This window comes from Nomascus leucogenys, chromosome 11 (genome assembly GCF_006542625.1).
Source record: "Nomascus leucogenys isolate Asia chromosome 11, Asia_NLE_v1, whole genome shotgun sequence".
In the NCBI taxonomy this organism is placed as follows: domain Eukaryota; kingdom Metazoa; phylum Chordata; class Mammalia; order Primates; family Hylobatidae; genus Nomascus; species Nomascus leucogenys.
In genome coordinates, this window is record NC_044391.1 from 42,548,830 (window position 1) to 42,572,187 (window position 23,358).

Here is a 23,358-nt window from a genome sequence, read left to right on the forward strand (position 1 = left end):
TTTAGTGAACATTGGACATTTTAAATACTATAATGTGGCAACTCTGAAAATGAAATTCTCCTTCCTCTCCTGAGTTTGTTGTTCTTGCTGTTTATTATTGTTTTTGCTATTGCTGAAAGTTTGTTGTGTGACTTTCTTGAACTAACTCTGTGAAGTCTGTATATTCTTTGTTATGTGTGGCTGCTGAAAACTCTGCTCAGTCAGCTTAGTGGTCAGCTGATGATTGGGCAGTGATTTCCCTAAATGCTTGGAACCAGTAAGTCTCCCTTATCTCCTGTATTTTTTGTGAGTGTTGGGGCATACCTTAAACATTTAGGCAGGCAATTTACAACTCTACCTTAACCTTGACTTCCTACTTGTGCAGAGCCTCAAGGTCATCCAGAGGTGAGAATTTAGGCCTTCTAAGCTCTTTCCTGAGCATACACACAGCTCTGGCCACACACCTATTTCTATATATATGCATGATCCCAAGATTCCCAGGTTCATGTGAGATCTTTTCAGAGCCCCTTTGTTCATCTCATTTCCCAGATGTTTCTTTTAAGTGTTGTGGCTAGCTTGTTATTTGTTACCTCAAGCAGCTGTGATGCTAAACAATTGCCATGGGTTGTTTTCAACAAATGCCTTGAGGGAAAACTCTATTTGCATTGGATGAACTCTAAGTAAGGGCAAATAGAGACAAGCCCTGCAAGTGGAGCTGCCAGACATGTCAAATAATGACAATTCTCTGGGAAAGGGATTTAAAGAAGCTCCAGCTTCATTCTGCCCCCTCCTGTGGCTCCTAGGCTGCTGGTTTTCACTGTGATTGCAGGCCATTGGTTTTAAGGCTTCCACAGAACTAGGGAACGGAAACAGTGCAAGTTAAAATGCCACAAAGTGCCCAGCTCTTACCAAGATTTCACCTTTTTCTTGAACACATGCTCTCCAGACTGAAGTTGCCTTTGGTTAATTTTGAGTTTTGAAAAAGTTTAACAATTTATGCCAGGATTTTCATTGCTTTTACAAAGAAAAGACTTTTTGGAGGGCCTTATTCCACCTTTCTTGCTAACATCACTTTTCTGGGGCCTTGGGCAATTTGTATCACCTCTCTAAGACGCAGAACTCAGGATAAACATTTTGGATTAAATAAGTTAAATATGATAAAGTGCCTACAACATGGAAGAAGCTTGACAAGTGGTGATGGTTGTGTGAGTGAGTTTGAAGTGGAGTGAATGCTGATGTTATGTAGTAGAGAGGTCAGAGGATGTGCTTGAATCCCTCCACCCCAACCTTTGCTCTCTTGTGTGGTCTGAAGAGAGAAAAAATGAATTGGCCTAGCCAGGACAGGCCAGACCCACGGTTACTGTGGAGATCCTTAGGACTTGAGATATACCTGAGTCTATAAGGATGCTGAGAGACAGAGAATATGCCTTGAGAAATTGCAGTTTAGAATCCCAAATTAAAGTTAAAACACTGAATTTCAGTCCCAGGGAAAAGATTAGGATATGGGTCCCAAGACCAAGACATGGGATTAGGTAGAAATCAAGTGAGTGTTAGTTCAGATTAGAAATAGGGATGGGGGTTAGTTTGATGGAGAGGACAAGTGTAAAAAAAGGGCCCCAGCATGACTCCTAGGCCAGTACAACCTTCCAATATGTGTTGCATTAATGAGGATAAGGAGGCTTTAGGGCTCAAGGTGAGGGGAGAGGACCAAGTGAGGTTTACACAGAAAGGCCACAGCTAAAATGATGCTGGAAAGGAGGTGGAATATTAAGCCATGGGAAAGAGACTCCTTCATATTCTTTACACATTAATGGAATCTTTCTTCTCCCCTGTGGTAGAGGTGTTTTGGGTATTTTTTTCTCCTTGGCAGAATCCCCACCAAAATCCTTTTATCAACTAAAGTCATGCATCAATGAGAGGCAGAGTGAGGCAAAGGTAACCCAGAATTTAAAGATAGCAAACTACCAGCACTGAATCCATTTATAGGCACTTCTCAAACTTCTCAGCGTAGTTAGATAGTGGACTCCTGGCTTCCTCAATTGATATTGTTCAAGGAACATAAGCTAATTTTATTATTAGAGAAAACACGAGGAGGCAAATTACAGGCAAAAAGGAATACGTTCAAGAATAAATTTTAAAATAGTGATAGTTTGACATTATCTTTGTCATGATTTTGTTTTAAATCGCTTCAACATTTATTGAGTTCTTTGCATGTGGTAGGCACTGAGTTGGGACCTAGGAGTGAGATAAGGCCAAGAAGCACTTAATACATTTGAGTGATGACAGAAAGAATGGAGACAGACAAAAACCAGCTAAATTACAAAGGCCCCCCAAAACAAAACAGAAACCTTAAGCATTAAAAATAAAGATATACAAGTAATGAACTATGGGAATGTGAAGGAAGACACAGTTAAAGAAATCTTCACACAAGAGGTAGATAGAAAGAGATACGAGTAACCCAGTGTTTTAAAGGAAAGGATTTTGATAGGCAAAAGATTTTGCCTCCATTAGAAACTGACTTCTATAAAATGAGAACTTTTATTTTTGTCTCCTATTTCATGTATTAACATGAATGTATAACATTAACATATATGTATAAGTTAATCCCCCATATAACAATTAAAATCAGAAATGTAATTTTTTGGCCAGGCATGGTGGCTCACACCTGTAATCCCAGCATTTTGGGAGACTGAGGCAGGTGGATCACGAGGTCAAGAGATCGAGACCATCCTGGCCAACATGGTGAAACCCCATCTCTAATAAAAATACAAAAATTAGCTGGGCATGGTGGCTTGCACCTGTAATCCCAGCTACTCGGGAGACTGAGGCAGGACAATTGCTTGAACCCAGGAGGCAGAGATTGCAGTGAGAGGAAATCATGCCACTGCACTCCAGCCTGGCAACAGAGCGAGACTCTGCCTCAAAAAAAAAAAAAAAAGTAAATTTTTAAGAAAAGTACAGCTATTTGAGTTTTTACTTTTCAGTAAGGAGTTCCATCAATCTATGAGCAGATGAGAATTTTAGAGAACTTTCTAACTGAATAGGTATTTTGATTTTATTTACAATAAAATTTTATTACTCATAAAATTTACTGAAATATTTGTAAGATGATGTTCTTTTTCTCTTCTGAAATGATGTAGTGCAACATTAGAGTTAGAGAGTGACCTGATTCAAGGTCACGCAATAAGTCAGGACAATGTTGAAACCTTATAACATATTCTGAATTTCTAATATAGTTGAATGATCTATTGGGGCATCATGAGCATAAATAAGTCTTGGTTCACATGATTTGAGTGCTATTTAAAGAGTTCCAATGTTTGCTGCCTGAGAAAGTAAAATATTTTTAAATTATACATTAATTAAACAGTGCTTTTATTTAGCAGAGTGATGAAAGTTCTAGCCTGTTCAACAAGGCAAGAAAAGAAATCAAACACATGAATTGGAAAGGAAGAAATCAATCTTTTCCTATTTGCAGAAAACATGATAGTCTATATAGAAATTACAAACAATCTACACAAAACTCCAAGAAGTTCAGCAAGGTCACAGAATACAAGATCAACCTACAAAAATCAATTGAATATCTATACACTAGCAATGAACACATAGAAAGTCAAAGTAAATACACAAAACCATTTATAATGATTTTAAAAAGTGAAATACTTAGGAAAAAAATCTAATTACACATGTACAGGACTGGCATGCTGAAAACTACATAGCACTGATGAAATAAATAAAACAAGCTATAAATAAATAGACAGATATACTGAGCTCATGGGATCAGAAGTCTCTACACATTAAAGATGTCAGTTCTAACCTAAATTAATCCGTATATTTAACGCAATTACTATCAAAATCCCAGCAAGGCTTTCTGTATATATAGTGTATATTCTAAAACTGATATTGAAAGGCTAGTAGACTCACATACGCATGGTCAACTGATTTGTGACAAAGATGCAAAAGAAATTCAGTGGAGGAAAGAGAATCTTATTACTAAGTGGTGCTGAGTAAACCTAAACCTCATACCTTATACAAAAATTAACTCAATATGTATCACAGATTTGAATGTAGAATGTAAAACTACAGAAGTTTTAGAAGAAAACATGCAAAGAAATCTCCAGAACCTAGAGCTAGGCAAAGAGTTCTTAGGTATAATATAAAAATCAGGCTCCACAAAATGAAAATAAAAATAATAAATGGGACTTTATAAAAATTATAACTTTTTGTTTTATAAAAGGTTCTGTTAAGAGTATGACAAAACAAGCTACTCGTGGGGAAAATATTTGCCAACCACATAACAACAGAGGATTCATATCTAGAATATATAAAGAACTCTCCAAACTCTACAGTGAAAAAACAACAACCATCCAATTAGAAAATGTGCTAAAGATATGAATGAACATTTCACAAAAGAAGATATACATATGGCAATATGTATATCAACATCAACAGCCATCAGGGAAACACAAATTAAGACCAGAAAGTGACACCACCAAACACCATTTAAAACAGCTAAAATGAAAATAGTGACAATACCAAATGCTGGTGAGGATGCAAAGAAACTCAATTACTCATACTTTGCTGGTGGGGACATAAACTGCTACAGCCAGTCTGGAAAAGAGTTTGGCAGTTTTTAAAAAATCTAAACATATACTTACCATACAACCAAACAATAACAGTCCTGGACATTTATCCCAGAGAAATATAAACTTGTGTCCACACAAAAATATATACATGAATGTTCATAGCAGCTTTATTTGCAATTGCCAAAAACGGGAAACAATCCACTGTTGTTCAGTGGGTGAATAGTTAGGCACTCTATGATACATCCATATCATGGAACACTACTTCACAACAAAAATAAACTAACAATTGACATATGCAACTACTTAGAAGGATCTCAAGGGAATTATACCAGGCCAAAGAAACCAACCTCGAAAGGTTACCTACCTTATTATTCCACTTATACAACAATTTCAAAATGATGTTAAAGAGATGTAGAACAGATTTGTGGTTGCCAGTGGTTGGGGATGAGATGGGGGACTTAGGAAGAAGGGTGAGGCGAGGAATGGGTATGATTCTAAAGGGGTAACAAGAAGGATCTTTGTGATTATAGAACAGTTCCTTGATTGTGATGATGACTACCTGACCCTATGCAGATGCTGAAATTGCATGAAATTGCACACATACCATACACACTCAAATGAGTGTATGTAAACCTGGTAAAATTTGAATACTGTCTATTGATTTTACCAACATCAATTTCCTGGTTTTGATATTATACCACAGTTATCCGAGATGTTATATAAGATGATACCTTGAGGGTAAACTGGGTGGAAAATAGATGAGACCTCTCTGCAATGGTTTTTGCAACTTTCTGTTAATCTATAATTATTTCAAAATATAAAGTTAAAAATAATAACTTTATTTTAAAAACAACTTTATTGTTAAAAATAATAACTTCGTAAATGTGCTTTTTTTTGGCTTAATGGTTAGGGTTGTGGGGGCGGGGATGAAGGTATAAGAAAGGTATGATGCCAACATTGCTTTGCTGTTGCTATAGGGTATCTCATTGTTTAAACTTTGTCATGAATTACTCAATTGGCAAAAAGGCTAAAATTAAGATCCCCATCTGGTTGTTTGAGACTTATGGGAAGATTTTGTTTTTCAACTTCTGATGAACTTTAAACATTTAAATTTAAAAAAAGGTTTTCCATGTATTCTACTTGCAAAAGTGTTTATTTCAAAATAAGGTGTTAAAATATATGGAAGTAAATATTTTTTAGAGTTATTATTTGATGATTTGGAATGGCAAGTGTGTGGGTGTTTGCTGTAGCATCCTTTATACATCTCAATATTAATGTTTCAAAACCTAACAGCCATTGCAACCAAAAGATCCTGGACCAGAAGCTTGACTCCCAAACCAGAAGGTATGAGAGTCCATCCAAAGAGATTCTGGTATAAGGTCCTCTAAATCTGGAATTTAAAAAGTGTCCTAGGTGGATTTGGAAAAGCAGCTAAGTTTGGAAACTCCTAGACCAGAGGATGCTGAAGTCCCTCTTCTACACATAAAATCACAAGGGGCCCTAGAATCCATTTGTAAGACTTGATTTTGACTCACAGATTTTCTCAGGAAGAAATTTTCTATTCTTCTGGGATGGAGTGTGTGCGACCCATCCACTCTTATTTTGTTGTCCTCTGCTGGTCATGTGCATGACTTGCCATGATTTATTTTCCCTTGGTGCACTTACTACTTCCTAGTAATGTGCTGTAATCCTTCCTATAATGTGCTGTAATCATTATCTGTGTTTCTGTGCTTATTTTCATCATTAAGGAGTGGACTTCTGGGTGAGTCTTTGGAATTCATTAGTTAATGTTTTGATGATTAAACACTTGCATTTCATGACCCAATTCACATCTCTTATTAGGAAGAAAATATATTCTAATTCAAGAGTCTTCACTAATTCTTCAGATTACTCTAGCAGGCAATGATTTTGAATTCTTTCAGATATTGACTGTGTAATTCCAAAGGATTCTTGAGTTGGAGCTACTAATTGTTTGATGTGGAGCATGGTTGTTTGGATAATGACTTCAGAGGCAGTGGAGAGAGGCCACGACCTGGTCTACTCTTTATTGGAAGATGAGTCAGAGGCTTGTCTTCAGCAATTACAGAAGCCCATAGTGCTCACTTTTTATACTTCATAACCAAGTCTTCCTTGCTCTTTTACTTTATAAGCCCAATATTTGTCCCATTTTGGCTTTCAACTGCCTACCAGTTAATCTTGGTAAGGTCTCAAACTTATCAAAGTGATATCTGCCTATGTTGAATGCATGACTCCATCCAGGGATGTCTGCATGATAACAGGAAGCTGCTGTGGACTGCTTCCAGGATAGGGAGGGAGAGAGAGTAACTGCCTTGATTACTACTGCCTCCTTTCCCATTTTTCACTCTCTTCCTGGGAGGTCAGGGATGTTTGAGCCATGGTAACCCCTAGGAAGTGGCCTCTAACATTCTTACATTTATTCCTTTGATAAAAGTGAATACATTTACAGGAGGTATTCTTTCAGAAATGTTGGGAATGACTGAACCCATAGCATGGAATAAGAATTATATTTATTTTCTATACTGTTAACAAAACTGCAATTTTATTCAACAAACTATAAAAGCAATTCATTAGAATATCCTATAATAGGGTGAAGAATTTAATAGAAACTCCTTAACAGTATGGGTTAGAGAATAGACTTCATTCAAATTCATTCCAGAATCCTCTTTTATCCCATTTTGCAAATCATGCTCGTCATCTTCTGTGCATCCAATACCATTCTTGTTCCATCACAGTCGATTGGAATGTCATTTTCTGATATCTACTCCCTAACCTGAACCTTAAAAGTAAGTCACAAGTGTGTACCAAGTACTTCTCATGGATGGTCTCATGTAACCCTTAAACAACACAAATGCAGTTTTTTATACATTTAATTTATACTTGTATACATTTTATAGATGTTGAGGTACAGAACATTAAGTAATTTACTCAAAGTAACAGAGCTAGAAGAGAAGGCAAGCACTTCATCAGAGTTTCCAATACAAGGGGTGAAAGCTATGATAGAGGTACAAATGCTTTGTAATATCATCATGAGAATGTTCTAACCCTCCACTGTGTAACCTGAGATGTTCAATCATTTTATTAATCAATATAATTTGTAGTGATAAACATCTGGAAGAAGCAAGGGCAGCTATATTAATTTCCGATTGCTGCTATAACAAATCACTATAAACTTAGTGACTTACCTCAACGCAAATTTATTATCTTACAGTTCTGGAGGTCAGAAGTCCAAGCTGAGTTTCTCTGGCCCAAATTCAAGGTATGAGCAGGGCGCATTCCCTTCAGAGGCTCTGGGATAGAATCCATTTCCTTGCCTTTTTCAGCTCCTAGAAGTCTCCTGCATTTCTTGGCTCAAGCTCCTGCCTTCATCTTCAAAGCCAATAGCATGGCATCAAATTTGTGTCTCTGTTCTCTTTCCTTGTCACATCTCCTTCTCTGACTCTCCTGTTGCTCTCTTTTCCTTATAAGGGTCTTTGTTATTATATTGGACCCACCCAGATAATCCAGGATATTATCCCTGTCTCCAAATTGTTAAATCAAATCTACAAAGTCCCTTTTGTCATATAAACTAACATATTCACAGATTCTAGGAATTAGAATGTGGGGATCTTATGGGGTGGGGGGGCATTATTTTCCCTACCACAGTATCATTAAAAAAATAAAAAACCTAGTTTTTTAATTTTGAGACAGGGTCTTGCTCTGTCGCCCAGGCTGGAGTACAGTGGCACAATCTGGGCTCACTGCAGCCTCCCCCTCCTGGGTTTAAGTGATTCTCCTGCCTCAGCCTCCTGAGTAGCTGGGACTACAGGCTCATGCCACCACGCCTGGCTAGTTTTTGTATTTTTAGTAGAGACGGGGTTTCTCCATGTTGGCCAGCATGGTCTTGATCTCCTGACCTTATGATCCACCTGCCTCGACCTCCCAAAGTGCTGGGATTACAGGCATGAGCCACTGCACCCAGCCAAAAAGCCTAGCTTTAATTTTACAAGATCTGGTTTCAAAACCTTCCTCTAACACTTATTATGGTATTACCTTGGGTGAGCTATTTAACATCACATCCCCATTTTATCCATCTAGGTGTGTGCTTGTGATCAAAGTAAGACTACTCTGGTGCACCAGGAACTGCTCACTTACCAGCCAATGTCATATCCCTCCAGGTGCCACCTCATCAACCATTCTCATGTACACAGACAGAATTTACCTTTTGCACTCATAATCTCATGATTGTGTATTTCACTTTCCTCCATTTCCTTGGATATTTGCTTGTTTTGACTTGTTTGGCATGTGCAGCCATGGTAGTGCTTAGATATTCAATGTTCCTACCTGCTATTCTTTCCTTATGTTTCATTAAATTCCAAACATCAGGATCCAAAGCTGCAAGCTTGTTAAGTGATTACACTCATTTTCTTCATTTACCATGGCGCCAGATTTCTAGCTTCTTTATAAAAACTAGTTCAGTCATGTGGCAGGTTCAACTAGAGATTCCAGATGCAGTCATTTTCTCCACCACAAATTATCTCAGCCTTACTCAGAGTTTGACCCATAAAGTTGGCAGAAAATTATTTTTTTTTGTAACCTGCCCCACTATTGTGGCTTGGACAATAAAAAGATTGGAAAAGAAGCCCAGTGATTTTTATTCTTAATAGACAGGCAGATAATATAGTTTTCTTCCTAGACTGAATATTTGCATAGTATGAAAGAAATTTTTCCATCCACTTTTTCTATATCTATTCTGCTTCAGAGTACCAGGCCAGATTTCCAAATGGGACAACAGGTGGAACTCTCGTTTTCCTCATGTTCAGGTACTAATTTTAACATCCAATTCTCTTTGTAATTATTGAATTTTTATATATTAAGAAAAAACTGGCACTAAGTGTATGTGTTTAAAAGAAAATGGCTGACTCATAAATAGAATGATAATTTGATATTTATGAAGTGCCAGCTTTACCTATTAATGAGAATTCTGCAATTATCACTAAATTGTTTTGTGAAATTTTAGAAAATGACAAAAAAAGGGTTACTAAATTTTACAATTAAAATTCAAGAATGGAAAAATCATTTTGTGTAAATAATTATTTAGATACATATTCCTTTGTATTGATAGAAGTACTAGCATTATGGTCTTTCACTCTCAAACCAAATACCCCATCCAAATATCAAACTACAAAGCAATGAATATTTATGATGAAGACTACTGCATATAGTAGACACTCAATTATTTATGGAATGAGTGAAGTTGTGTAATCAGTTGAAAGATACTTTGAAAGGGAAACAGAGAGATTGGATAAACATTAGCTGGTTTTACATTATCTATGTTAGGGAAATATGAGACTATATAAAGGAAATGACGTTAATGCCTTCCCATTTGTTCTGGTTCTTACTGCTGCCTAATAAAATGTCTGAAAACATAGTGGCTAAAAACAACAATAAGTATTTATTTTGCTCACGAATCTGCAATTTGGGTAAGAAGAGCTCCTTTTTTGCTCAACATGGTATAAAGTGGATGGCTGTGCTAGTGGCTAAAAGACCTACGTTCCAGAGGGCCGCCTTACAAGACTGGCAAGTTTGTGCTGGCTCTTGACCCCCACGTGGGCCTCACCCCACAGACTGCCTATGGGCCCTTTGGTCTTCCTCACAACACGGAAACTGGGTTTGAACACACACAAAGTAGAAGTTGCTAATTTCTTAAAGCCTGAGCCCGCAAACGCACATAGTGTCGCTTCTTCTGTATTCTAATATTAGGAAGTCACAGAGCTCAGATTCCAAGGGAAAAGACATTCACCTTTAAAAGGAAGGAATTTCAGAGAATTTGCAGACATGTTTGAAAACAGCCACACATTGCATTAAAACAAAACTCCAAGCTTCTTTCCTCAGCTTCAAGGTCCTAGGGGTTGGTAAACCTTTTCTGTAAAAGCCATACTGTAAATGTTTTAGGCTTGATGGGCGAAAGGACAATCTCTGTTGCAGCTACTCAGCTCTGCTTTATTAGTGAGAAAACAACAATAGATGATACATGAAAAAATGAGCATGTCTATGTTCCAGTAAAATTGTATTTACCAAAGCATATTTCAGGCCAGATTTACCTTACAGTGCCAACCTCTGCTGTGGATGACATGCTTCCTCTTACTTCTCTATTCTCTCCTCTGCTTACTACACTCCAATCAAACAGCTTCAAATCCCCTAAAAGAAAAAAGTTTGTTTTCTCTTGCAGCCTGTGCACACCCTATTCCTAGTAGCACTTGCTTTAGCCTAAATGTTACTTTCTGAGCGAATTCTTAACTGTCTTATAGATCTCCCCTTGCTATTCTCTATGACAATGTTCTATTGCCTTACTAGCACCTTACATCTTATAATTAACATATGTATTTGGTTTCTTTAGTATTCCACCAATATTTCAGTGTCTACTGTCATCTAGAAGCAGTCTAGACAGTAGGATGAAGTTGGCGATCATGGCTTACAAGACTCCTGTGCACATGGGACAAGCATTCTTTTGGGAAAAATAGGCAATAAACAAGGAGGCAAATAAACAAGAAAATATCTGCCTTTTCTTTTTTCCCTCTGTCACCCAGGCTGGAGTGCAGTGACATGATCATGGCTCACTGCAGCCTTGACCTCCTGGGCTCAAGCTATCCTCCCAAGTCAGCCTTCTGATTAGCTGAGACTACAGGCATGCACCATCACTCAGTTAAGTTTTTCTTTTTATTATTTGTGGAGACAGGGTCTCCCTGTATTGCCCAGGCTGGTCTTGAACTCCTGAGCTGAAGCGATCCTCCTGCCTCGGCTTCCCAAAATGCTGAGATTACACACATAAGCTATTGTGCCCTGTTGGAAATATTTGATACTGCTTAGTGCTAACAAGAAAATTACACGGGACTGTGTGAGACAGGTCAGGGGAGGCCTCAGTGGAGAAATGCTATTTGCTAAACACTAAACTATAAGGAACTAGCCAAGCAAAGATTTGGAAGAAGAGATTTTCATGCAAGGAGAAAAGCCCATGGGGCATGTGGGCTCAGGCGAGTACTTGGCAAAACTGAGGAAGCAGAGACAAGCCGGTACAGCTGGAGCAAAGCATGTGAAGTGAAAGATGCTAAGGGATGAGATCAGAAAGACAGGAGATGCAGGGTTCTACAACTACAAGATAAGTTTAGGTTTTATTCTATTATGTGTCTGCATGCATTAATCTTCATCCACCATATAGTGCGTGTGCATTGTGCTGGGCCTGTGTTAAGTCCTAAGATAGAGCAGTGAATGTGTGTGTCCCACTACACTACATGCTCCACAAGGGGCATGAATAAATGGGAATATTACCATCTACATCTATTTTAGGCTGGGCTGCAAAGAAGTAGATCCTGAGATACCAATTTTTTTGGAAGTAATTTATTAGGAATGTCTCAAGGAGCAGGAAGTTGTCGAAGGGAAGGAAGCCATACAAAGGTGCAATATCAAGTACAATCCTAGAAAATCTAACTTAGGTTCAGCTCTACAGTGGCGATCTGGAGTCAGTTAGATTATACCTCAGAGTTGTTCCTATCCAGGACTGGGGAGCTGGGCATTTATACTTCCACACTGGTCAGTCTCAAGGGAACATCAGTTTTCAGGAAACTCTGGTTCTTTGCCACACAGGACATGATGGTAGTCTTCCTCTGACAAGGAGAGAAGATGCTGGCTGTGAAGAGTTGATGTGCACCCAATGGTGAGGACACAGAGGCATATGGGCAGAGCCTGAGAACATCTCCTACAGTTTCATAAGGTTTTCCATATAAGAAACACGTTAATAGAAGAAGCAAGCTATATAAGCAAGTTCCATATAAGAAGCACGTTAATATAAGGAGCAAGTTAATGTAAGAAGCACATCAAGAAAATGTCCTGTGCTCCAAACTGTGGGCTAGGTGGAATTGTTGCAAAGGGCCTCCAGCTAATAAGCTTTATCCTACATAAATAATACTCATGCTTATGTTCTATTTATTTTAAAAACTTATGTAGATGCTACTGTGGTTGATAAAATACAAGCTCATTTACAAAGTGTTATTGAATTGATAAGCTCGTTGTTTTACTTTAGTAACTAGGGACGTAAAAGGCATCACTATTATTATTATTTGGAAGACTGTGACATACTTTTGGCATGGTAAAGGTATTTTCAAGCTCACAAATATGGGAGCCCTAATGTAAATGTTCATAAATTCTTTATCACTAAAATATAACTGTTTCCTTTTTCAGAACTGAGATGGGAAAAAGTGATGTGAAAGAAGCAAGTAATATTTTTTTAGAGTAAATGGTTATTCAAGTTGGATGAAGCATGGTGAGAAATTTTCTTAGGTCTTGAGACAAGAGCCCTGGCTCTGAACAAGTCACACCCCCAATTTCTATGTATTTTTTGAATAACGTATTATTTTCCTGCTTTGAGCTATGGATACTGGAAAAAGGCAGCTGTAAGATGTTTTAGTGAACATAATACACTGTCACTATAAAAAGTGTTTGCTGTTATAAAACATTGTTTCTCACTTCATTTCACATAATCATAACCCATTAGGCATCTCTGTCTTTGACCTTCAATAAATATCTGAGGACACAAAAAGCTACACATGATATAATGGAATTCTCCACTTTCAATTTGTTGAAGAAAAAACTTCTCTTAGCTTCTTTGATTCTCATTTCCATTTCTTTCTTTCTAGTGTGGTTACCCTTTTCAAGTACACACTATTTTTATGTCCGTATCCTAATTCTGTCAGGTTCAATGTAAATGATTACACAAGAGTGGTATTTAACATATGATTTCTTAGCAGCTGGCCAAATCACCAGCATTTTATGGGACTTTTCCTTTTCTTTGGGCATGACACTAGGAAGATCATTGCACAAATGTTTCGACTCGCTCTAAAATAAAAGCCAACATATTCTCATTCCAAAACTCGGAACTTTTACTTTTGAACTGACTCTTTTTTCTTTTTCTGCAAATAATTTTGTCCTCTTTAATATCACAGCTTTTGTTAACATATTTCTTACAGGCTTGATCAGTAGTTTTCAACCAGGGAAAATGTTGCCCTGCAGAAGACATGTGGTTATCATAACTGGGGAGCTGGAGAGGATACTGGAATCTACAAGGCAGAGGCCGGGGATGCTGCTAAGCATCCTGTAACACTCAGGACAGCCCCCCACAACAAACAATTATCCAGCCCCAAATGTCAGTAGTGCCAAGGTTGAGAAACCAGAGCTAGATTAAGGTCTTACCTCCATGTTTTTGACTACATGGATGCTGGCAATAGTTTATAAGCTTTAGAAGCTCAGTAATTAAGTCAGCCCTTAGATTTCCACACAGTGAGGAGCAAATAAGATCAAAGCAAACCAGTAGAGCTTGGCTCCCTCACCCTTCTACCACATGGAGGTCAGATACCTGTCCTTGAGCTTATGAGAAGAAGCCTAAATACCAGGATTTGGATGCTTAACACCCTGTGTCACTAGCGGGGTCACAATAAGGTGACTGAGCCTCTTATCACTTCCTCCAGTAGATGATTAATTATGAAGAAAGGTCTCTGCATGAACTCAAAATTTCAGCTGTCTGCCAAAGCGAGTTGTCTGTGTTCAGGAAACATCTCTTTCAATTCAAGCCACCAGAAACTGATTATGCTTAACCCACATATGCTCTTTGCAGAGCCAGCCTTCACAGGCAGATAAAAATGAAATTTCATAAGCATTGTAGAGTGGTAAAAATTTGGGTGGCAAATCCACAAATACTGCCATCAATATCCTCAGGCTTAGAGCTGCTATTAACATCAGGCGTACATACTATGACTTTATTTCCTAAACTACATAGATAGTGCTTAAATGTATGGATTTATTATCACATTTGGCATATTTTATTTATAGCATAAGAAAGGTGAAACATTCTGCAGCATTGCATGTTAAGATTAGGATTTATTGTCCAGGAATCCTTGAACAATTTTATCAAAAGCCCATTTCTAGGTGTTGTTTTTCTGCAATAAATCATACAGCAAGAATCTATCAGTGGACACTAGGAAGAGATAAATGAGTGTAGAGGAAAGAGGGTCATCACAGATTTTTTTCTGTATCATGACCTGTCATTGGCAGAAATCCATTTATTATGGTTCACAGATGATTTTTTTTACCTACTCACTGTGTTTTCTGTTCGGGGTGTTAGCTAAGATAAAATGAAAACTGGGCAAAATGTAAGCTATCAAAATCCATGAAGACAGACATAACTTAAAGATCATGATACCAAAACTATCCATTTTTTTCTCCTTTCATGTAGCTGCAAATTTTTTTGAAATGTCTTTTTAAAATGTAAATATTTTAATTTTTAAAGTAACTGTTTCACTCAAGTAGGTTAGAATACAAGTAATAGAAATTCTGTTGCAGATTAGAACTTTGCCCCAGAATGTTGTTTTAGCAGAAAAGCAGAAACAGTATCTAATAGTTGTTGAGTAGTTGTCAAGCACCCCCTCAGTGAGTTTTCTGTCCTTCTCTTACATCCTTTCTCATTTAATCTGTAATCAGGACTCTATAATTTGGAACAAGACCAGGTACATGAAGAAATAAATGCTAAATGCCAGGCTAAATGCAAGAATAATTTTTATGAAGTTGTTACTACTATTATAATTGAATTTACAATTTACATTTGATTGAAAGAATTCTTTAAAATGTAGCATTTCAAGTTTCTTCTTTATTATATTTATTTTTGTGCTACCTTTCCCTCTACAAGTTGTCTAGGCAAAGAAAAAACTTGTAAAATGAGTTTCTGGCTTCTTAAAATGACACACTAACAAGTATACATTGAGTGAATGCTGTATTTCCACAAGAATTTTCAAAACAGGTTTTTTTTTTTTTTTTGAAGAGGAGGCTTGCAGGGGAATGGGGTGGTACCCATCTCTGCACACTCTGGGATAGGGATCCATCAGCTTGAGATAATACATCATGACACCCTAGAGAGTCACTCTCCCTCCACAGCCCTTCACAATACAGCCCCAAATGGACACTTGCTTTAAACGTAATATGGATGAGCAATAGAGAAAATACAGATGGACAATTGCTTTTCCAGTGTGTGACCCATACCAGGTCCCAGCTCCTTTATTTCAAGAAATCCAGAGCAATTGATGTTCCCAACTTACCTCCTCCTTCCTGGGCAGGTGAGGACACCCCTCCATCTAGGAGCATGTAAGCCTGAACAACAACCCTTAATCCACAGAAAGGAGCCAACAGCAAAACTGAAGTGAATGATCCCTTCTTCTAATTTATCAAATACAGTCAGCCTGTCTACAATACTTGATTGGGAGAAATTGCATCAGTTTTTTTGGTCATGGGTAAAGCATCAGGGACTAGATGAGGCAAGTAAGGTAATTGCCTGGGGTGCAAAATTTAAGGGGAAATGAGGAAGGTGCCCCAAAACTCAGTGATCAGAATAAATAATATTTTAATGATATTTTTAAAACTTAAAATTACAGAAAAAAACTTCATGATGAGAAAAATATCAAAATTTTAAACAAAAACAAGATTGATATTACTGATTTTGTTGTTGTTCTAGAGTGGCTCAGCATGGAACTAACTGCCCAGTACACACTGAAGTAAGTGGAAGAGAAAGTTAAAGGAAGCCATCGCTATCTTTGTAACTTCAGTGGTTCTACTTGGATATGCTGAACATCTTCTGGAAGCAGAAATCTATCATGTGTTGTCAATGCTGTGAAAATTGTGCTTGGGAGCAACACATTGGAGCTGATGGTGGTAGTTGACTCAGGGTGTAGTCCTGGTCTGCCACTCACAGTTGTGTGGCCTTGGGCAAGTCATTTGACTTTTCTCATGTCACTTTCCTTTCTCATGTCAACATCCTTAAAAGGATGTTGGTGAAAAATAAACATTTTAAGATATTTCTGGAACCTGCCCATATCAACAAGAGACTTGGATGGATTAAAATGGATGATTTGGCTATTGAATTGAGTATTTATTCAAGGTTAACCTGAATTATTAATTATTTTGTTTATTCTCCAAATAACATTTCATTAGGTCACCTTTTGCCTCCTTAAGCTGAGTAGCAGAGAGGCCCTGACATCAACTCCAAGGGCTGGTGGTAAATTCTATTTCATTCCCTGCCAAGATTATATATGTTTTGAGGATTCATAAAAGACTTGAGTTTACTAATCCTCTGTTTTTAATTAACATTTTGTTTGTTTCAGTTTTTTGTTTGTTTTTGAGACAGGGTCTTGCTTTGTTACCCAGGCTGGAGTGCAGTGGCTCAATCACAGCTCACTGTTACCTCAAATTCCTGAGCTCAAGGGATCCTCCTGCCTCAGCCTCCTAAGTGGCTGGGACTACAGGTGCATACCATTATCCCAGCTTATTTGGGTTCTTAGGTGCATACCATTGTCCCAGCTTATCTGGGTTCTTAAAATGTGTGATGTTACATGACTCACTCCTTTCCAGCTAAACAGTCCATTCCTGTGGGGATCCAGATAGAACTAAAACTGGAGAATGGGATCAGAGATGCAGGTCATTGCTAGTCAATTTTAGAGTGAAGTCCATTAAAAAGAAGATTTATGAAGAAAGTGGTTGTGCATCACATAATCATCTCAGAGTTTTCTAACTGGCTATGTTAATCAGATTTTACCCTGATATTAGTAACTTGAAATTTCATTTAAATTCTTTGCCCAATAATTATTCCATCTTTTCCTTTATAGAATCTTGAACACTCATTTTTGTTTAAATGTTAGCCAATATCTTGAAAGTACTGTGCCCAGTTTTTTTTGTAATAATGGAGTATTTCATAAAGGAGTAATTATAAATCATAAATGACAGAAAGCAGAAATATTTTATTCTTTTTTATTTGAACTAGGAAAATTTGAACTATCAGACCAAATAATCCCACTTAAGGCCTCTGTTGTAAAGAAATCATAAAGAAAGGCTGATTGCGTGGTATGTGTGAGAGAGAGAGAGATCACACATGGGCGTGTAGAAATCTGAACTTAACTTTTCTCTTGCTTCTCCAGTGACAACTGGTCCCCATCTACCTGCTCTGTAAACCTTATTATCAGCAAAGAAGTATACAAAGCCTTCACTCTCCTCTGAAAAGCAAGGTAAGGATACCCTGGGGCTGATAGTACATGTGGTGTTTGATTGTAAGCCCAATGGGGAGAATTTAAATACTTAACCATTTAAAATAACTTAGATCAATTGTTATAAGGGGAGTGACTGATGGAAACAGAGGAGAAGACTGACTGGACTCTTAACCCATTGCAGGGTGTAAATTAAAGGCTGTCTTTGGCCATTTTAACTTAGTCCAGACATTGTACACAATTATTGTCTCAACAGGATAGAAGAATAAAAGGAGCTTGCTTCCTTTGCCACAGGTTTTTTTCTTACCGTCCCTGACATCTCTGAGGGTGGGAAGGGGGGAGGCAGAGAAAAACAGAGAGAGAGAGAGACAGAGACAGAGCAACAGAGAGACCGACAGAGAGAGAGAGAGAGAGAGGAAGAGAGAGATGCATGTTACTTTATTAGTTTGGAGAATTAACCTGAAAAGGAATGTGAGTCACATGTTTGTTTAAAGCACCCCTATGTTAATTGATCAGAAATCTTCCGTTGGCAATAAAACATTATGAATTTAGAGGCAGAAAAATAAAGTTCCCTTTGTTACCAGAGAAATAAAGTTGTATCTGGGAAAGTGACAATAACAATAAAAAAAAAAAGCTTTTCGGAAATGGTGGTTTGATCATTCTCACCTGAGAATTGTTGTTAAGATAAACAAAATTACAAGCCAAGGAGATATTGACATTATCTTGTTGTATTTTCAGCTTTTGGGGCTGCCTTCTTGGGCTGATGTTTAAAGGATTAGAATGAAACTTAGCTTCTGTGTGTTTTTGAAACTTCCCACAGATCAGCCTCTGAGAAAAAATGCACTGGTGTATCATGTTTCTAACACTTAAAGATCTAATTGGGATATTGTTCTGTACATGCTGTTAGACACTGTAGTGACAAGAAGAGTCCTAGCCCACATTGGCCAGGAGCCAATACATACCTTCTCCGAACAAAGTGCAGGATAATTAAAGAGCAACTACCAAGAGAGCACCACAGAGCCTGCACAAAAATAGCCATCAATAAAGTGCTGGAGAGCTAGCTCCTTGGGAACGTTGAGCGCTCCTTCCTACATTCACTTTGCTTTTCAAATACAGTTCATCAGAGCTATTTTTCTTCTCACTTTTTGAGTATTTTATAAGTAGTTCTAAATTTTTAAAAAAATTAAATATCTCCATCTATTATCTATGCAAAATTACCTGAAGAGCACCGTTAGGAGATTCAAAGTATATTTCATAAAATTTAAGGGAACCAAGGCATTTAGAAGCTTCATTTCAACTACAAATGACAACTAAGAGCTAAATAAAATGCACAGGGTATTTTTACATCAGTCACAATTCCTATTCAAACAACCTGTTTAAATGTGCACAGGCAGAGCCACTCAAATGCCCTTGCATAGCAGGTTCTGCAAGTAAATCAGGAAGGCGTTAGGATTGTATAAAACTGCAACATGACCCCGGTAGGCTCAATTACCTTTCCAGCATAACCACTTAAAAAATGGTTTTTCCATTCTTTTTTTAAAAAAACAAAACAAAACAATTTTGTACAAATCATGAAGCATTGAGAACCTCTGAGTAGCTGGTTCTTACAGTGACCCTAAAGGATTTACACCAGAACTTCCCAACACCACTAAAGGGAACAATGCATATAAATCCCTTCCGCAGTGATGGGGAAATGGGATCCTTAGAAAGCTCCTTCTCTGTTCAATGAAACCTGCCAATTTTTTACTCTTAAAATATGATTCCATCCACAGGGCAACTTCAAAATTGTTTCTCCACATTTCTTTAGATCCTGTGTAAATCAAGTGCTGTTCGGCAGATACCATGTATAAATCATCCATATTTTAGCCCCTCTCTTTTTATAGAATGCATTTGCAAGATCAATTTTTGATTCTGCAGAGCTCCCTTTACCAGCTTAAACTAAAGATGACTTGCTTTTTTATGTTAGTTTGCCTTTTTCTAAGTGACCCTCAGAAAACTCAATGATAGTCTAAGCTCAGCGCACAATTGTCTGGCAAGGTCAAATGGAGAGTTATAACAGACAGGCGTCTATTTATTCATACATGTTGCTGTGTGCTGAGGAGTTAGCCTCAACACATTCAAGTTTCTAAATCATAGAACTTGCTTTCAAATCAACTTCCTCAGGACAGCTGAAAGATTCAAGTCAATAGATAGTCTGATGTTGTTGTTTTTTTTAATTAAATCTCTATAGGGTCATTTAATGATATTGTTAGGATGCTTGATGCAGCCCCCAGGTAGAAGACTGTCTGCAAGGCATAAAGAATGAGCTGCTCTCCTTCTGCCACAGCCTCTGCTGATTTACAACCACTTTGTGTTTGATGTTGGACAGGATAATTTCATCAGTCTCCAACCCTTGTGATCACGTCCCAAAATGACTCGTCCGGTGAAGCCCCGGCAGAAGATTGCTTGTCACCTGTAGGAAGTAGCTGTCTGCTCTGAGTACTCTTTCCTCATAAATGTAATCATCTGTTAGTTATTCATTGAGCTATACTTCATGGGCTCGATGGAGTGGTGAGGGCAAGGGACCAACTCTTCACTGGGAAAATGCTTAGAAACAACGTTGATGCTTGTTTTGTTTTTCTTCTCTTTCTTATCTCTTTCTCATCTCTTTCTCACACAGGAGGAAGAAATATGCATCTGGGTTCATTTTTGAAGGTTACTATGGAAAACATCCATTTAAGTACTTTTAAGAATTTTTTTTAATTTAAAAAATTTTACAGTTGAGGAAATGGACTTAAAGATGGTGGGTAATTTGCCAAAGGTCACATAGCTCATCAGGTTTGCCTTCTTCTTTCATGAGGACTGTTGATGTTTTATTGAAACCCAATCAGTCTTTATTGTGTTCCTATGTGTTAAGGCTAAGCTCCAGGAATTCTCACTAATTTGTGAGGAAATATTTACATCAATGGCTGGCTGAACTTTGTTGTTATGACTCATTTCCCATTGGTGAAGATACAATTTATTTATCTTGTGGGAATGGATGTGTCTATCTTATGCGTATCCCAGATTTGTTTTTGAGACGCACACAACACATTTGATTTCACAGTTTCACAGCTAAAAAGGAATTTGCCTCAGAATAAATTGCATCTTGAATCTCATCAAAATCTGATTTAGATAATATTTAGATAAGACTTTGGACTTTAGATTTTTGAGTTGATGCTGGAACAGGCGAAGACTTTTGGGGCTGTTTGGATAGAAGGAATGTATTTTGCTTGTGAGAAGTACATAAATTTGGGGATATCAGGGGTGGAATGCTATAGACTGAGTGTTTGTGTCCTCCCAAAATTCATATGTTGAAATCCTAGCCCCCAATCTGAGGATACTAGGAGGTAGGGCCTCTGGGAGGTACATCATGAGAATAGAGCCCTCATGAATAGTATTAATATTCTTATAAAAGAGACTCCAAAAAATTTCATGATCCCTTCTGCCATGTGAGGACTCAATGAGGTGACTTCTGTCTATGAACTTGCAATCAGGCACTCACGAGACACTGAATCTGCTGGCACCTTGACCTTGGACTTTCCAGCCTCCAGAACTTTGGGAAATAAATTTCTGTTATTTATAAGCCACCCAGTCTTTGCTATTCTTTTGTAGCAGCCTAACTAGTCTAAGACAAAGCATTAAGAAAATAAAACCTATTATAGGTTTTGTTTTGCTTTTCAAATAATTTTTAATTGTAAATAAATATATGTAAATAATAATGGCTACAAAGCATTTAAGGTATGCTGGGTACATATCTTAAGCGTTTTATGTATATTATCCACTTAGCCTTCATTTATTCTCATGAGGTAAGTTCTAGTGTCTTCATTTTACGGGCAAAGAAATAAACATAGAGATGGTAATTTGCCAAATGTCAAATAGTTCATCATATCTGCATGATTTTCTTTATTTCTAACTAATTAGCAACAAATCATTATTTCAATCATGTGACACAGTTGCCTGTCTTACGCTTTTAAGCTTAATCTAGAATGAAATAATTTACACTATGTATTTAGGCATCGTGGTTAATCTAATACAATTCTCAGCTAGCTACTTCATTCATTCATTCATTCATTAATCTAACATCTATTAAGCATTTTCTGTGTGTCAGGCACTAGGGATACAGAGGTGAACAAAGTAAATACAGCCCTTGCCTTTGGTAGAGTGGAGGACTCACCTGAGTGTGCAAGTCATAATATAAATTATGCAAATGATTGTTTGATCACCGCCTATAAGGGCCTCAAAGAAGAAATCAAGGGGCAATGAGCGTGTTTAGTCAGTGTGGCTGAAGCAAATCTCCAGAGGATGGGTCTCTTAAGTTGGACCATAGAGGATATCTATCTCTCCAAATGACACAGGGCCTCTCAGGGACCCAGCATGCAGCAGATATATTCACCCAACAGATTTATTGTCCCAAATCACTGCACAATTTCTCTTATCCCTATCTTAGAATGATTTGGCAGAGAGGCTTCTGGGACCTCAACAGTGTAGTTGCCTTGGTATCTTAGTAAGGGAGAAGAGCAGAACTTGAGAGGGACAGTGAGCTTAGGGTTGTGCTCAGCAATCCCAACCTGGATGTTGAGGGTGGGTGGACATGAACTCAAGCTTTACTTGGATCAGTCAGTCTTTTTATCTTAGGGGCGGTAAATGGGACACAGGTACAGGAGATTCAGAGCAGTGGCCAGGCTTGAAGTTAGGATTCTTAGTAGGTTTGAAGCAAGATATTAAATAGTCTGGTAGGTCCGCATAAGTTCTCATCCAGTTGATTCAGGGTCCTGAGAAGCATTCTAGGTCGAGGCACAGTCCCAGGAGCAGATCTGCAGAGTATTCAAGATATAGTCAGAATCTTATTAGTTGTCTTGAGGTGGATTAGATCAGGGCCTGGGAAGGGGCTAAGCATGCAGTTTAGAAGCTGCAGTGAGAAGACCTAAGCATGTCAGGTTCCAGAGCTATTATCTATTCCTGTGCTTAAAATCAACTGTGCCAATGCATGCAGGTTGATCCTTCTACCCTGATGGGCTTGACCAGAACATTCTTTCCATCCCTAGTTTTGTACTAATAATTGAATTCCCAGAGCACAAATTTGCTTTCCAGATATCACCAAATACATCTTCAACAGGGACCCCAGTACTGCAGGCCTTTTGTTGGCACTTTGCCCAAACTCATCAACAAAAAAGTAAAAGGTGTTCTGCTTTTACTTAAAAGGTACCTGGATATTCTCTGGAGGAAGAAAGACTTTTCTGCATAAAGCAATATAAGGCAAGGTATTAGTAGGTTTTCTGTTGCTATATACAAGTTTTATTTGGCTCATGGTTCTGGAGGCTTGGGAAGTCCAAGAGCATGGCATCAGCATCTGACAGGGCCATCCCATGGAGGAAGGGAAAGCAGGCACATGAGACAGGGAAAACGGGGCTGAACTCCCAAGATACCTAACCCATTCCCTCCACAGTGGCATTAGCCCACTTATAAGGGCAGAGCCCTCAATACCCAATCACCTCTTGAAAGTCCCACCTCTTCATTGTCATAATGGCAATTAAATTTCAACATGAATTTTGGAGGGGACATTCAAACCGTAGCAGGTAATAAATGCAGTTAATAACTGTAATGAAGTAAAAGTGACATGTAACTTTATCAGCCAGGGTTCTCCAGAATCAACAGGGTGTGTTTATGTGCATGCCTGTGTGTGTGTGTGTGTGTGTGTGTGT